General features: G+C 51.1%; 1 protein-coding gene across 2 annotated transcripts in view; it reads left to right on the top strand.

Annotated features, from left to right (window-relative positions):
• Positions 1-15,106, top strand: part of BICRA (BRD4 interacting chromatin remodeling complex associated protein) — a 78,952-nt gene that overhangs the window by 21,639 nt on the left and 42,207 nt on the right. The window contains exon 2 of one of the 2 annotated variants that reach the window (XM_045845275.1): positions 11,890-11,991. The exons of the other annotated variant lie outside the window; for it this stretch is intronic. The gene's annotated coding sequence lies outside the window, so the exon portion shown is untranslated. The remainder of the gene's footprint in view (positions 1-11,889; positions 11,992-15,106) is intronic. 2 annotated transcript variants of the gene reach the window in all.

A 15,106-nucleotide genomic window follows, 5' to 3' on the forward strand; every position in this document is an offset into this window, starting at 1 on the left:
GTGGTGCGCTCCTTGTACCGGAATTTAGCTTCCCGCGGGGCCTCCCAGGGCCTGTGGCATAGTAGGTGCTCACTGAATATTTGCTGAATGAATGAGTCAGTGTTTTGGTTTGGGTTTTCCCCCTCCTCAACGGGAAGGCTGTTTCCTCAGATTAAGGATTGGTGCGGTATGGAAGGGCCGGGTGGGTGCGGGCGGGCGGCAAAGATAGACAGTGGCGCCGGGAAAGCCATTTCCAAGAAATCTATGGCATCAACAGCTTGGATGCTTGAAGCAAGAACATATGTCTATAGATTATTTTTCATAAATGAATTGCTTAAAGGAGTGCAAGGTTTCCCCTCCTCCCTGCTTCGCATCAGTCCTAAATCTCACCTCGGACTCCGTTCAACTTCCTGAGGCACCGGGAGGCGCGAGCGGGGTCCCCTCGGGTTCTTTCCTTCAAGTCCAGTGGGTCTGGTTTTCTGTGTGTGTATGTGTCTCATGTGTGTGTTTAATTTTCATTGAAGTATAAAGGTTTCTGTGTTTTTGTTCGTTTTGTTAACTTTGTTGGGGTAACGTTGGTTAATAGCTATGTAAATTTCAGGTGTACAACTTCCGTGTCTGCATTAGGAAATCTGTGTCCTGCACCGTGCACTCCCACCGGAAGTCTAGTGTCCTTCCGTCCCCACGACCCAACGTATTTGACCCCCTTTACTCTCTTCGTCCTCTCCACCCCGCAGAAGGTTTCTAAGTTTTATTTTGTTGGACATATAAAGGAACTGATTCTTCTGAAATCAGTACTACACATACTTAGGAAATTCTACAAACCCAGCCCATTTCATGTTCCCTTGTGATATCTGTCTTCTTGTCTGTTTTTGGCTGGCGGGGGGAGGGCAAATGATAGATGGAATGTGAGGCCAAAAGCCTCGTGTCCACCCTTGTGGCACTCCTGCCCCTGGCCCACAGCAGGGACAGGAGGCGGCAACCCGGATGACGCGCGGACCGACCCCAATGACGCGCGGAATGACCCCGATGACGCGCGGAATGACCCGATGACGGGCGCACTAACCTGGTGATGCGTATGACGCGTGGACTGACCCGGAAGTGCGTGTGGGGGTCCAGGAAGTACGCCCAGGAGGAGGCGGGTCCCTGGGTCCGCCTCGGTGGTTGTGGGGTGGTGATGGTGCCCAGTGAATGGGCCTGAATGGGCCGGCTGGACAGTGAGGTTGGGAGGGTGGGCCGCTGTGATTTGCTGCTTTTTTTTCTTAAACTTTTTAAACAGCCTTACTGAAATATAATTGACATACAATCAAATCTATCAACTGAAAAGATACAATTCAGTGGGTTTTAGTATATTCACCGAGTTGTGCTCTACCATCACCTCTATTGAGTTTAGTCTCAGAACAGTCACCGCCCCAAATAGAAACCCTGTACCCCGTGAGCAGTCATTCCGCATGCCCTCCCCCGCGCTTGGCAGCCACTGCTTTCTATCCCCACGGATTTGCCCTTTCTGGCTATTTTGTGTAAATGGAATAATCCAATCTGTGACCTTTTCTGTCTGGCTTCTGTTACACACATCATGGTTCTCCGGGTTCATCCATGCGATACCATCTATCACTACTTCACCCCTTTTTTCCCCTTCATTTAAAAAAAAATCAAGATCATTTGCAGACCACGATTTTCTCCCTTTGAAAGTGTTCATTTCAGTGGGTTTTAGTGTATTCACAAGGTTGGGCACCCCTCACCTCAGCCTAGTTCTAGAGTATTGTCATCACCCTAAAAGGAAACCCTGTACTTAACTTCCCCCTGCCCCTGGCAACCGTTAATCTGCTTTGTCCGTGGATTTGCCTGTTCTGGACACTTCATACAAATGGACGCAGTGTGTGGTATTTTGTGTCTGGCTTCTTTCACTTAATGTAATGTAAGCATATGGCAGTGTTTCATTCCTTTTTATGGCTGAATAATGCTCCGGTGTACAGACGTACCACATTTCGTTTACCCATTCTTTGGTGGGTGGACGTTTGGGTTGTTCCTACTTCTTGTCACTTACGGAAAAAGCTACTTGGTGTCTGTCTCTTCCCTAGAAGTGGCGTTTCCAGCCACTCTCGGCTCAGTCCTCTGCTGCTTTGGTTCCCCAGGCACAGCAGCCTCCTTCCCCTTCTCTCCCTCCTCTTCCCCCTTCTTTTCTCCTTTCTCTTCCTTCCTCCTGTGGGGTGGGTGTGGTATCTCCCCTCCCCCATCTTCAGCCAGGGAGTGGGAGTCTGGAAATCATTTCTAGGGAGCCCTGGGCAAGCCCCTGGGGCGTTCGTGCCCTCCCTGCAGGGAGGGCTCCACCGTGCCTGGCTGCCCACCCCTGGGACAGTGACAACTTGATCCCTCTAATCCAGCCCCAGGGGAGATGTGGGGAGCCAGGGTCACACTGAGGAAACAGCTTTTCTTTGGGACTTGAATGTATTTTATTTTTTATTTTTGGAACAGAGAGCACATACCCAAAACGCAAATGGTATCAAAGATTTCTAGTGAAAAATCTCCCTCCCTCCCTCGAGTCCCCGCCATCCATACTCAGGTCCTGTGCCCAGAGGTAATGCAGTTACAGTTCTTGGGCCTCTTTCCAAAGAGGTGCTCTGTGCACCTATAAGTCCACACACACACACAGTTTATAAGGCACTAATGACAAGATATTCATTTTTTTATGTTTGCTTTCATTCTGTAAAAATAAAGTTTTTACAAAGATTCCTACACATCAACAGTAAAAGAATTGCTGGTGACTTGGCTGAAATTTCATCAGCCACCACAGAGATATATTAAATAAACAAAAGAAACATTGAAATTGTAAGTGCTGGCAGTGGGTTTTAATTTAATAAACTGTCATCATGTACTTAGGTGAACATGAAATAGAGCGGGAATTGCATTGGAAGTGGGAAATTATAACGAAGCAAATAGCTTCTAACTCCTTTCTGCCCTTTGCCTTTTACTTTAAGTAATATATCCAGGGCGTCTAAATTATCAAGTTCAGTGTCTTTCACGGCTGCATATAATGGACAGCATAGGACTCCGTGGCAGGGCCCTGACTTACTGAAGCAGTCCTCGTTCGCTGGGCACTTCGGGTAGCTCCAGGCTTTCCCAAACAAGGCTGCAGTGCGTAACCCCAAACAACTGTTGATTTGTGGGAATGTGAGTAGAGCTGTAAGTTAAAATCCCAGAGGTGGAATTGCTGGGACAAAGGGTGTGTGTGTGTGTTAAAAAACATTATGAAAATTTCCAAATGTGCACCAAAGTGGAGAGAACAGCAGAATGACCCCCATTATTTATCCCCAGGCTGCATTTGCTCTGTGGGCTGCTTTTCTGTTGTTGAAGTATTTTAAAGTAAGTCCCTGATCTTTTGTATTTTAATTGTACACATTTAAGTATGTATTTAGAAAACAAAAATAAGCATTTTCTTATACAGCCACCATGACATTATTCGACCTAAGGAAAGTCACAGCTGTTTGGTATCATCGAGGGATGTGCTTTTTTATTAGCTTTTCATTTTGAGATATAATTCACATACCGTAAAATTTGCCCTCTTAAGGCATAGAATTCACCGGGTTTTTAGTATATTGACAGGGTTACGCAACTGTCACTGCTCTCTGATTCCAGAATATTGTCACCACCCTGCAAAGAAATCGCTTGCACGTCTCAGCTCTGCCTCCTGGCTCCCCCAGCTCGCCTTCCCCACTCTAAGCCTCCAAGCCGAATCCACTTCCTGTCTCCACGGATTGGCCTATTCTGGGCATCTCATATAAATAGAATCCTGCAATATGGGGTCCTTTTGTGTCTGGCGTCTTTCACTCAGCATCATGTTCTCAGGGTTCGCCCATGTTGTAGCGTGGATCAGAACTTTGTAACTTTTTATGGCTGAATAAAACGGCATTGTACAGATGGGCCACATTCTGTTTATCCATTCATCAGTTAATGAACATTTATGCTATTTCCACTTCTTGACGCTTATGAATAATTGCTGCTGTGGGCATTGAGGAGCAAGCTTTTGTGGGGACATGAATTTTTCTTTCTTCTGTGTATGTACCTGGGAGTGGAGTTTCTGGGTCAGGTGGTGACTTATTGGGAGGCTGCCAGCCTGCTTTCCGCAGTGGCTACATCGTTTTCCGTTCCCACCAGCAATGCATGGGGACTCCGATCTCTCCTTTATATCAAGACCGCACTGCTAGGCGTGCGGCCATCTTTCATTATGGTTCTGATTTTCATATCCCTAATGATGTTTAACATCTTTTCTTGGAGAATGTATATTTTAAATTCTGATCTGTGTTTCCAAATGGAGGCTAGGACCACTTTTTTTTTTCAGGTTTTATGTATTTATTTATTTTTAGAGAGCGGGGAAGAGAGGAAGAAAGAGAGGCAGAGAAACATCAATCAGTTGGTTGGCCTTTCACACGCCCACAACTGGGAACCTGGCCCACAACCCAGGCATGTGCCCTGACTGGGCATTGAACTGGCAACATTTCGGTTTGTGGGAGTGCCCAACCCACTGAGCCACACCAGTCAGGGCTTGTTCACTTATTCGGCAGTTATTTGGTGTATATTGTGTGCTAGGCTCTGGGCAAGGGAGGGGGGGCAAGAAGAAGACAAAACCCTCTGCCCTCAGGGAGCTGATTGGCTGGTGGGGGAGAACCAGGACAGGACAGAGAGCTGAGTACTGTGGGGAAAGAGAAAGAGAAGCGAGGGTGGAGAGGGCTGGTGGTACCTGTGGTCATTTTACCCAGTCCTTGCTGCAAAGATGGCGTTTGAGCACAGACCTGCGGAAGGTGAGCAGTCAGCACTGTTGCCGTCTGCAAAAGGATGTTCCTGGCAGAGAGAACAGCCAGTGCAAAGGCCCTGAGGCAGGAAGACGAAGACGCTGGCCCTATAAGTAAGTCATAGCCATTAAGTGCTGGAGCCGCAATTTGAACCGGGCAGTCTAGAGTCAGTCTGGTTTTATTTTTATTTTTTCCCTAAATAGTGAACTTTATTGACATATTTTATTTACAGTGTGATACGTCCATTTTAAGAGTTCTGTTGGGTGTATCTTGACCACCACCTTAGTCCAGAGTACAGAACATTCCCATCGCCTGGACAAGGGCCCCTCATGCCCTTTTGTAGCCCGCCCTCCCTGCATGCTGGCCTCTGGCGGTGTCACCTGCTTTGTACAGCTGCAGGTTAAGTGGGTCTCTTCTAGAGTTTGACATAAAGCGCATCACACAACGTGGACTGTGTTGGCGGCTGGTTCGGCCACTCAGCGTGATGATCTTGAGACTCCTCTGTGTCACGGGTATCAGTGGTTCGTTTCTTTCTGTCACTGGCCTGTCACCCCACCGTGTGGATACGGCCCACCTTGCTTGTCCACTCAAGCCTGCCACTGGACCGGTGGGTTGTTTCTGGCGTGTCTGGCTGTTACAAAGGAAGCTGCGGGGAACGTTCACGGGCGGATCTTTGCGAGGACACGTGCTGTTGATTCTCTCCGGTGAGTACTAGGAGTGGAATGCCTGCATGTGACAAGGACGTGTTTAACAGGATTAGAAACTTGCAAACCATTTTTCAGAGCTGGGATGTTTTATGTTTTCCCCAGCAATTTGCAGTCCTTCCAGTGCCTCCCACATCCCGTCGCCACCCGCAGTGACCAGCCTTTTAGACCTTTGAGTGGGTGTGTTTTGGTGTCTCTTTCTGGTCTTCATCTTAATTTCCCTGATGATGAAAGAGGTTGGGCATCTCATTGGCTCATGGACTGGTGTAGATCTTCTTCTGTTTGTTTTTAAATTGGGTTGTTTGTCTTCTTCCGACCAAGTGGTAGGATTTCCTTATGTATTCTGGATCCACGACCTTTGTCTGATGTTTGTGCTGTGACACGAACATTTTCTCCCAGCCAATTTATAGTTGATTCTCATTATTCACAGAAGATAAATTCTGGGAAGTTGGCAAAGGTGCCACTCTGGGGACTTTTTAGGGGTCCTGCTGGCTTTCCCGAGGGGCAGACAGTGACTGAGGCCCCAGCCAATGTGGCGCCGTGGTGATTCCCCCCACCCACCCTCCCCCGCCGGCCTGCATCCTAACCCAGACATCTCTCCACGCAGCCCTGCCCCTTCTGCACGCACCCCGACTTCCCCACTCCCACTTTTTTCCTCCAGCGATGCTCCTCTTAGAACGGCTTTATGAGACGTAACGTGCGTCCCTACAATGCACCCGCGCAGAGGGTGCGGTTCCGTGGTTCTTAGAGTCGTTGTCACAGGGTTGAACGCCGTCGCGACGGTCCATTTCAGAACATTTTCATCACCCCCCAGAAAGAAACCCCGTACCTCTCAGTCGTCACCCCCGGTGCTCACCTCCGGCCCCTGGTCACTGATGGCCTCTGGGCTTTCTGTGCCCGTGGATTTGACTGTTCTGGGAGTTTCATATAAATGGCATCACCCGCTGTGTGGTCTCTTGTGTCCACTCAGCGTGCCGGCGCCCGTTCCTTTTCATCGCCGAATGAGGTTCCATTGTGCTGGCCGGGCCACATTTTGTTTACCCGTCCCCTGTGGCCCCGTGCTCTCGGGCTCTGATCTTCCACAGCGACAAAGGGCCTTGGCTGCGCTCCTCTTTCTAGAAATAACACCTGCCTCCAGTGCAGGGGCGTGGGGTCAGGGGTCACAGGACCCGCCTAGGTACTGGCTCCTTCCGGGTGGTCTGGTTTTATCCTCGCATCAGCCCTCCAGGGGTTCGGGTGCAACTGGCCCTTTTCCTACATGAGGAAGCCGAGGTTCTCCAATGGAAACTGTTGGCTCAGGGCCCCACGACTCAGCAGAAAGATGGAGCCGCCGACCCAGATGTCCCCAGGGACCCGGGCACGAGTGCCAGGTGTAGCTGAGCAGTTAGGCTTCTGAGGGGAGGGTGTGCCCAGGGCAGCCGGGGAGCCCCCTCTCTGTCAAAAGGGGTCAGTTGCAGTTCATTTCTTACTGTGGGTCAGATAGTCCGGTTTTTCAGGAAAAGCCTGCCCTGACCAGTGTGGCTTAGTAGGTTGGGTGTCATCTGGCAAAGTGAGAGGTCCCCAGTTTGATTCCTGGTCAGGGTATTTGCCTGGGTTGATGGGGGTACGTAAAGCAACTGACTGATGTTTCTCTCTCTTCTTTCTCCCTCCCTTCTCCTCTCTCTAAAAATAAGTAAATAAATAAAATCTTAAAAGCCAGAAATCCAGATTTTTTTTAATTAAAGATTTTATTTATTTATTTTTAGAGAGGGAAGGGGGGGGAGAGAGAGAGAGAGAGAGAGAGATATCAATGTGTGGTTGCTGGGGGCCGTGGCCTGCAACCCAGGAATGTGCCCTGACTGGGAATTGAACCTGTGATGCTTTGGTTCGCAGCCCAAGCTCAATCCACTGAGTTATGCCAGCCGGGACCAGATTATTAAAAAAAAAAAAAAAAAAATTCTTCCTGGTTTCTAAAACCTGGCCACAAAAGGAACTCTGTGCAAACCAACCCAAATAAACCTGAGGGTTCCAGTTTGTCCCCCCTGACTGCCAACGCGACAGATGTGACTGTGGCTCTCACTGTTCCCCAGGGGCTCCGTCCAGGCCCTGGAGGGACACCGCTTCCTGGGCGGAGGGCCCTGTCTCAGTGTCCCAGGGCCCCTCATGGTGAAGTTGCCAAGGCTGTGATGAGGGACTGGGGACCAGCCCCCCTGCTGGGTGGCCTGTGACAGACAGGCCACAGAGAAGCTGAGATCTATCTGGGCTTCACGCAGCCTGCGTGTCAGCTGGGAGATCGAGGCATAAATTCACGTCGTTTCAGTGTCCCGTTGGTGACCGTTAACCTTGGTGGAGCATTTGATGTGTCAGGCACTCAGACTCAGTGGATCCTGAAACGGCCCTGCAAGCAGAAGTGGTGCAGAGAATATTTCAGCCCCGGCCCCAGGTCTGCTGTGATGTACCCATGGGCGGTGCAGGCAGAACGCAGTTGACCTGAGGGGTGCTTATCCAGATGTTCCTGGTATCTACCTTTTTTTTTTTTTAAGTTTTATTTATTTACTTCTTAGAGAGGAAGGGAGGGAGAAAGAAAAGGAGAGAAACATCCATGTGTGGTTGCCTCTTACGTACCCCCTGCTGGGGACCCGGCCTGCAGCCCAGGCATGTGCCCTGAATGGGAATCGAACCCGTGACCCTCTTTGATTTGCAGGCCGGCACTCAATCCACTGAGCCACACCAGCCAGGGCCTTATACAGTTCTTTATAGCTACACCTCTCTGCCCCCAATATTGGACCAGGTTCGGGATCATGTGCTGCATTTCACTGTTTTTTGTTTGTTCGTTACCTTCTGTCTGGAGTGTTTTCTCAGCCCTTCCTTGTGTTTCGTGACACTGGCTTTTTAGAAGGGTCCCCACCAGCGTATTTAACTGCGGTTTCCTCTCAGCGACAGTCAGGTGTTCAGGTGACACATCCCAGCTGCACTTCCCAGATCCCTCGCTCTTGACCTTGTTGTGAGGTTCTTCCTTTTCAAAGGCAGTCCGGCAGGCGGTCACCTCCTTGTTTCCGTTCCGGCGGCTGGCGTGTCGTTTGTGACAGTCTGTTGCACTCACAATATGTGCATTTGGGGAGGCATGTGATTTCAATGAAAAACTAAAGAAAAACCGTCTCTTGCCATAAAAAAATATATAATACCAGTTTGATAGCAGGGACAGAAGAGGAAAAGAGCGGGGGTGAAATTGGGATACGCAGAGTTCCAGAGCTGCCGAGAATGCAGGGTGGTGCGGCCTGACGGCGTTTCGGCAGAGGCCCTCCGTTGGCTGGCTCTCCCCCTCGCCCTCCAGGCAGTTGACGAGACTGATAGATTTTGAGAGCTGAAGGCAAGAGGAGAATCCAAGGGGTCAAGCACAGTCCAGGGCCGTTGGGGGGCCTGGCCAGGTGGGCACATTGGGAGTGGGGAGTTCCCACTGATTGTGCCCCCGGAGCTGGGGTTTCTGCCCCATGGCTGGAGATACCAGTGTCCCCCACTGACCCTGGGAAAGACGTGGAGCCTGGGTCCTTTGGGGCCAGCAGGGCTGCGTCTGTCCCTAGATCTCCAGAGCTCCGAACCCAAAGCCAAGGTGGTCGCTCAGCCCAGCACTTTGCAGACTTAAGTGCTTTGTGCTTGAAAACAGTTTTCCCCATGGTTTTAGTTTTTGAAACCTGAGCCTGGGGATTTGGGAACAATAGCCGCTTTGGATAATAGGGCTGGAGTTCTCTAGCATCCTGTGCACCCCAGGCTGTGGACTCTACCTGTGCTGATTCCTCTCATCCTCCCGCCAACCCCCCGGGGGAGGTGGCGTGGTTCCTGTCAGTCAGAAGAAGAAATGAGGTGCAGAGAGGAGTGGCTTGCCCAAGGTCAGAGAGGTGTGGGGGTCAGCGGGACCTGAACCCGGGCCATCCCGGCCTCATCTGCAGAAACAGTTTGCCTGTTTATTTAACCACGGCCTGTCCTCGCACAAAGTGTGGCACTTTTGTGGAACTACAAACAGATGCCCCTCTTTCACGGCCTTTTAATGCCATCTGCCAGCAAGTTGTGGTGGTGTATGTGCCCAAGTCTACAGCGTCGTAAACAGGGATGGCGACCCCTGGGGCTGTGCAGTGTGGGGCCACACAGCTCTGCACGGTTACCCAGTGTATACTAAACATGTCTCCAGCCACTGCCTCGGAGACAGACAACAAACAAGGTAAATTGGTGAAATATTTACTGTGTCAGACCATTGGTGAGTGTGCCTAAGAAAAATAAAGCAGGAAAAGGCAGGGATCAGGGTGTAGGAGGCTAGGGCTGCTGGTTTGGAGGTGACATGTGAATAGAGACCTGAAGAGGGGTGAGGGGTGAGCCTCGTGGGGGTTCAGGGAAGAGCCTTCTATAGATGGGGTGGCCTGTGCAAAGGCCCTGAGGCAGGGCCTTGCCTGGTGCACTTGAAGAAGGAGGCCTCTGTACATGGAGCTGAGTGAGCAGAGGGGTGTGGGGAGGGCAGAAGGAACGCAGCAGATCTTGTGGGGCCTTGTGGGCCACACCGAGGGCGAGGCTTTTGTGTGAGTGTGACAGGAACCTGGGCAGAGTGCAGAGCAGAGAGGGACGGGAGCTGACTCAGGGGTCTAACCAGATCCCTGTGAAGACCCGAGCACGGTGGGAGCAGGGCGACTGGCAAGGAGGCTGCTGGAGAGATTCAGGCTTAATGTGGGCTCGGGAAATACTTGTTAACTTTGAATGAATGAAAGGATGATATCGGCAAAGCCGAGAGAGCAGTTTTCTGAAGCCGGGGTGGGAGGGCGGGGGCGGGGTCTGCCGCTCCGCCCGCTACGCCTCCGGCTCCGGCTCCTGCCTCTCAGATAGGAGCAGGGTCTCTGCAGGACTCTGCCGTGGAACCACAGAGAGCCCCGGCTTCTGGGCACGTTGCTCTGTGACCTGGAGTGGGCCGGGGGGTATGGAGGGGCTGTTGCTTTCGTTTCTACTCTGGAAAATGGGGATGATCGACTGCCTTGGTGTGGTCAGCACATATTCACTACTTTTTATTTTTAGTTTTATTTTTTTAAATGAATAGACACATACTTCTTTTATTTTTATTATTATAATTTTAAATCATCACCTGAGGATATGTTCCTTGATTTTAGAGGGGGAGGAAGGGGGAGAGAGGAACACTGCTCAGTCGCCTCCTGTGCTCTCCCGACCATCCGCACGAGCCCTGACTGAGGATCGAACCCGCGACCTTTCGGCGGAAGGGACGACGCCCCAACCAACCGACTCACCCAGCCAGGGCACGTGCACTACTTTTTAAAATAGGGGTGAAATTGAAGACTCATACAGAAAAGTATAAAACACGTGTGTTCCATCTTAGCAAACGATATTCTCTCATATCAAGGGTGTCAACTCATTTTCACCGGGGGCCATATCAGCCTCATGGTTGCCTTCAAAGGGCTGAATGTAATTTCAACCCCTTCACAGTTAAGGAGTAGTTACATTTATACAGTCCTAAAATTACCTCGGTCCTTTGAAGGCAACTGTGAGGGTGATGTAGGCCCCATTGAAAATGAGTTTGACACCCCTGTCTTACATAGCCTTTTTGAAACAGCTTTATTGAGATACAACTCACATACCATACAAGCCACCCATTTAAAGTGTGTGGTTCTGTGGCTGCAGGACACCCGCAGATCTGTAACCATCAACATCATCAATTTCAGAACATTTAATTACCCCCAAAATGAGCCCTGTGCCCCTCAGCCGTCCCCCTCACCCCATTCCTGCCGTCTGTCCCAGCCCTGGCAGCTGCTGGTCTACTCTCTGGCGCTATAGATCGGTCTGTTCTAGAGATTTCATTTGAACAGAATCACGCAGTGTGCGGCCTCACGGGACTGGCTGCTTTCATGCAGCCTGATGTTTTCAGGGCTTACCCCCACTGTAGCGGCCGCTTCGTTCTTTCTGTGACTCACCGTGCACGTGCGGGTCTGCCACACGTGCCTCATGCATTCATCGGGCGGTGGGCACTTGGGTGGTTTGCACCTTTGCGCTGTTGTGAATACTGCTGCTGTGAGCATTTGTGCATAAATTTTTGTGTAGACGTGCTTTTTTTTTAAATTGTAGAGCAAAAGGGAGGCAAGAGATAGAGATATCAATTTGTTGTTCCACTTATTTACACATTCATTGGTTGTTTCTTGTAAGTGTTCTGATGGGGGATTGAACCCGCAACCTTGGTGTATCAGGACATCGTCCTAACTGACTGAGCTACCCGGCCAGGGCTGGACAGGCATGCACTTTTGTTTCTCTTGGGTATCACAGGGCTGCTCTGTGTTGAACTTTTGAGGAACTGCCAGGCTGCTTCCCACCCAGGTACGCCATTTTACGTTCTAGCAGTGGTCGATGAGGGTGACAGTGATTCCCTTTTTATTGTTTTCTTCCCCTTTTAGTAACTTTTGGTGGACTTACAGCACACAGAAAAGTGCATGCATCATAAGCCTCCAGCTGCATGCTATCACACATCAGACACCTCCCAGGCAGCCAGCTCTCAGGTGAGAGAACAGAGCTCAACCACACTCCCCAAAGATGGCTTGTGCTCTTTCTAATCCCCCTCACTCTCCCTGTCCCCGGGGACCACCTTCCTGCTTCTAACTCTTAATGTGTGAGCTCCAACAGCGGTGTTTTCTTTCACTCACCGTCATGTTTTTGAGGTTCTTCCACGTTGTGTGAATCGGCACTTAGCCTGCTCCCTTTTCATTGTTGTGTAGTGTTCCATCACGTGGCTGTGCCTCGACACACTCGCACAGTCCCCTGGTGACGGGTCTTTGGGTTGTTTCCCGTTCTGGTGCGCTGTGATCATTCTAGAACATGTCCTTTTAAAATTGTTTTAAAATATTTTATTTATTTATTGTTAGAGAGAGGAGAAGGGAGGGAGAAAGAGGGAGAGAAACATCAATGTGTGGCTGCCTCTTGTGCACCCCCCCAACTAGGGACCTGGCCTGCAACCCAGGCATGTGCCCTGAGTGGGAATTGAACCAGTGACCCTTTGGTTCACAGCCCATGCTCAGTCCACTAGCCACACCAGCGAGGGCTAGAAGATGTCTTTTGGCCCACACTTGTCCTGTTGTTCATAAGGGTGGCATTATAGAGAGAGCAGTCCTAGGCTGTGCCCCATGTCACATGTTCTAGAGAATCCTTCCTGGGTGAGGATGGAAAGCCACTATCTCAGTCCCTGCTGCTGGTTTTAGCTCTTTACCTCCTGCTTGTGGTCTTGAGAAATGGGCTCTTGCATGGCGCCCGTGAACCAGATAGATGTCCAGGTAGCCCATGCGGCCGTGGAGGTGGCTGCCTGGGAGGTCCCGTCCCCTGTGTGGGGGTGCCTTTTGGGCTTGATGGGGCTCACAGGGGCGGTGCCACCCCCTAGGAGGTGCTTTTCACTTTTGCCGAGAGTTTGGGTTGTCCTGTAACTGGGGTGGCTCCTGGCCCTGAGTGGGCGGGGACCCCTGGTGTAGACCGACCACATTCATTGTCTGTAGAGGGGGGGGTAGGGTGTGAGTCCTGTGGAGATGCGCCAGCCTCTCGCTGTCCCTCCGTCTGTCCGCACTGCTCTTTCCCACACGGTGTCCGCCCTGTCAGCACTTCTGCTCAGTTCTTCCTTCTCTGGAGCTGTTTCTGCGCTGAGGCCCAATTTCACCCCTACTCCCGTGACCTTTCACCCACTCTCCCACCTCCCACCACCAGGCTTCCTCTGGGCCCCAAGGCCTCGCTCCCACCCAGCACCCCCCACCCCCGTTTGGAGCCCAGGCCCCATGAGTCTCTGGTCAGCCTGTGGACACGTCCCCCTCCCCCAGGACCTACCCACCCTCCCCTAGTCCCAGGAGGTCTGGGGTCAGGCACCTGCAGGGCTCAGCATCAGTTGTGGTCACCTGGTCACTGGGAGCCAGGCCCCTCAGTCATTCAGTCCATGTTTACACAAAGCACACAGAGCAGACGGCAACCTGGTGCAGACAGGGCAGATAAGATAAATCAAGTTTACAGCCCGTCAGATAGCGATCAGCCCTTTGGAGAAAAGTAAAACAAGAATGGGAGGTGAAGTGCTGGTGGTGGGTGGGGACTGCAGTTGTGGACAAACCCCGCTCAGTTTCCCGGCCCACCGACAATGGAGAATAGGAGGTAAAGGCAAAAGCAAACAGACAGCTGGAGCGGCTGGTGCAAAGGTCCTGAGGCAGGCGCATGCCTGGTGTGCTGGAGGAATGTTGAGGAGGCTGGTGTGGCTGGAAGGAGTGAATTCGGGGACAGGGTGGGAGAGGAGGACCAAGCCGGAACGGGGACAGATGGTGTGGGGCCAGGTGAGCTGTGCTGAGGTCTGGGACTTGTACTTTGAGTGAGGCGGGAGCCGGGGGGAGCTGTGATGGAGGGTCGGGAGTGGCTGCTGCGTGGGGAGGAGACTATAAGGGAACAAGGAAGGCAAAGGCCTCCGTGGCTCATTTGGGGCTGTGATGGACAGGCAGCTCCCCCAGGGAGGTGTCTCCTCATCACACAGACCCCGAGTGTCGGCCCAGGCCTCTCCGTGTGCAGCCTAGGGCTGCATCTTCCGTGCCTTAAAAATATATATATATTTTTTTTTTATCCTCACCGAAGGCCATGCTTAGAGAGAAGGGAAGGGAAGGTGAAGAGAAGGAGAGATACTTCTATGTGAGAGAGAAATATAGATCAGTTTTGGACATGCCCCGACCAGGCACTGAGGCCACAACCTAGCCATGTGCCCTGACTGGGAATCGAACCCATGACCTTTTGGTTTACGGGATGCTGCCTGACCAACTGAGCCACATTGGCCAGGGCTCCAACATGTTTTGTTTTGTTTTTAAGGTTCATTGAAGACTGTTGAGGTTTTAAGAATACATATAAATTTGTTCTTTTCAAATTGTTTTAGCTTTACTGAAAAATTGCAAAAACAGCAGAGAGTTCTTATATCCCCAGTTTTCCCCAGTGTTAACATTTTACATCGTAAACCAAGACACCAGCATGGCGCCTTTACTATCAGCTGCCTCCAGAATTCACTCTGAGGTCCTTTGTTTTCCCCTAACGCTGTTCTCCAGGATCCCGTCCTGAGCGCCACCACATAGCCAGCTCATCCTGGCTGTGGCGGTTTCTAGACTTCCCTACCTTTGATGCCCTTAACGGTTTTGAGTGGTCCCTGTCGGGTGTTTCGGAGACTGTGCCCCACTTGGGATTTAGCTGTTGTTTTTCCCATGACTACACAAGGGCTAGGGGTTTTGGCAGGAAGACCACAGAGGTCCTGTGCCCTTCTCATCCAATCACATCCAAAGTACCGGCTCTCACCCTGGCCGGTGTGGCTCAGCGGGTCAGGTCACCAGTTCGATCCCCGGTCAGGGCCCATGCCTGGGTTACACGTTCAGTCCCTGGTTGGGGTGCTTGCGAGAGGCAACCGATTGAGGTTTCTCTCCCTGTCTTTCTCCCTCCCTTCCCCTCTCTCTAAAAATAAATAAATGAAATCTTATCAGAAAGAAAAACTACCTGCTCTCAACATGACTGATTCCAGTTGGTGTTAACCTGGGCCACTTGGCTGAGGACACAGCACTTTGGGCAACAAAACTGACTGGCTTGTGCCCTAGTATGCATATTCTGTGTATTCTGTGTGTGTGT

The sequence above is a fragment of the Phyllostomus hastatus genome, unplaced genomic scaffold (assembly GCF_019186645.2).
Source record: "Phyllostomus hastatus isolate PE091 unplaced genomic scaffold, TTU_PhHast_1.1 phas_contig_468, whole genome shotgun sequence".
In the NCBI taxonomy this organism is placed as follows: Eukaryota; Metazoa; Chordata; class Mammalia; order Chiroptera; family Phyllostomidae; genus Phyllostomus; species Phyllostomus hastatus.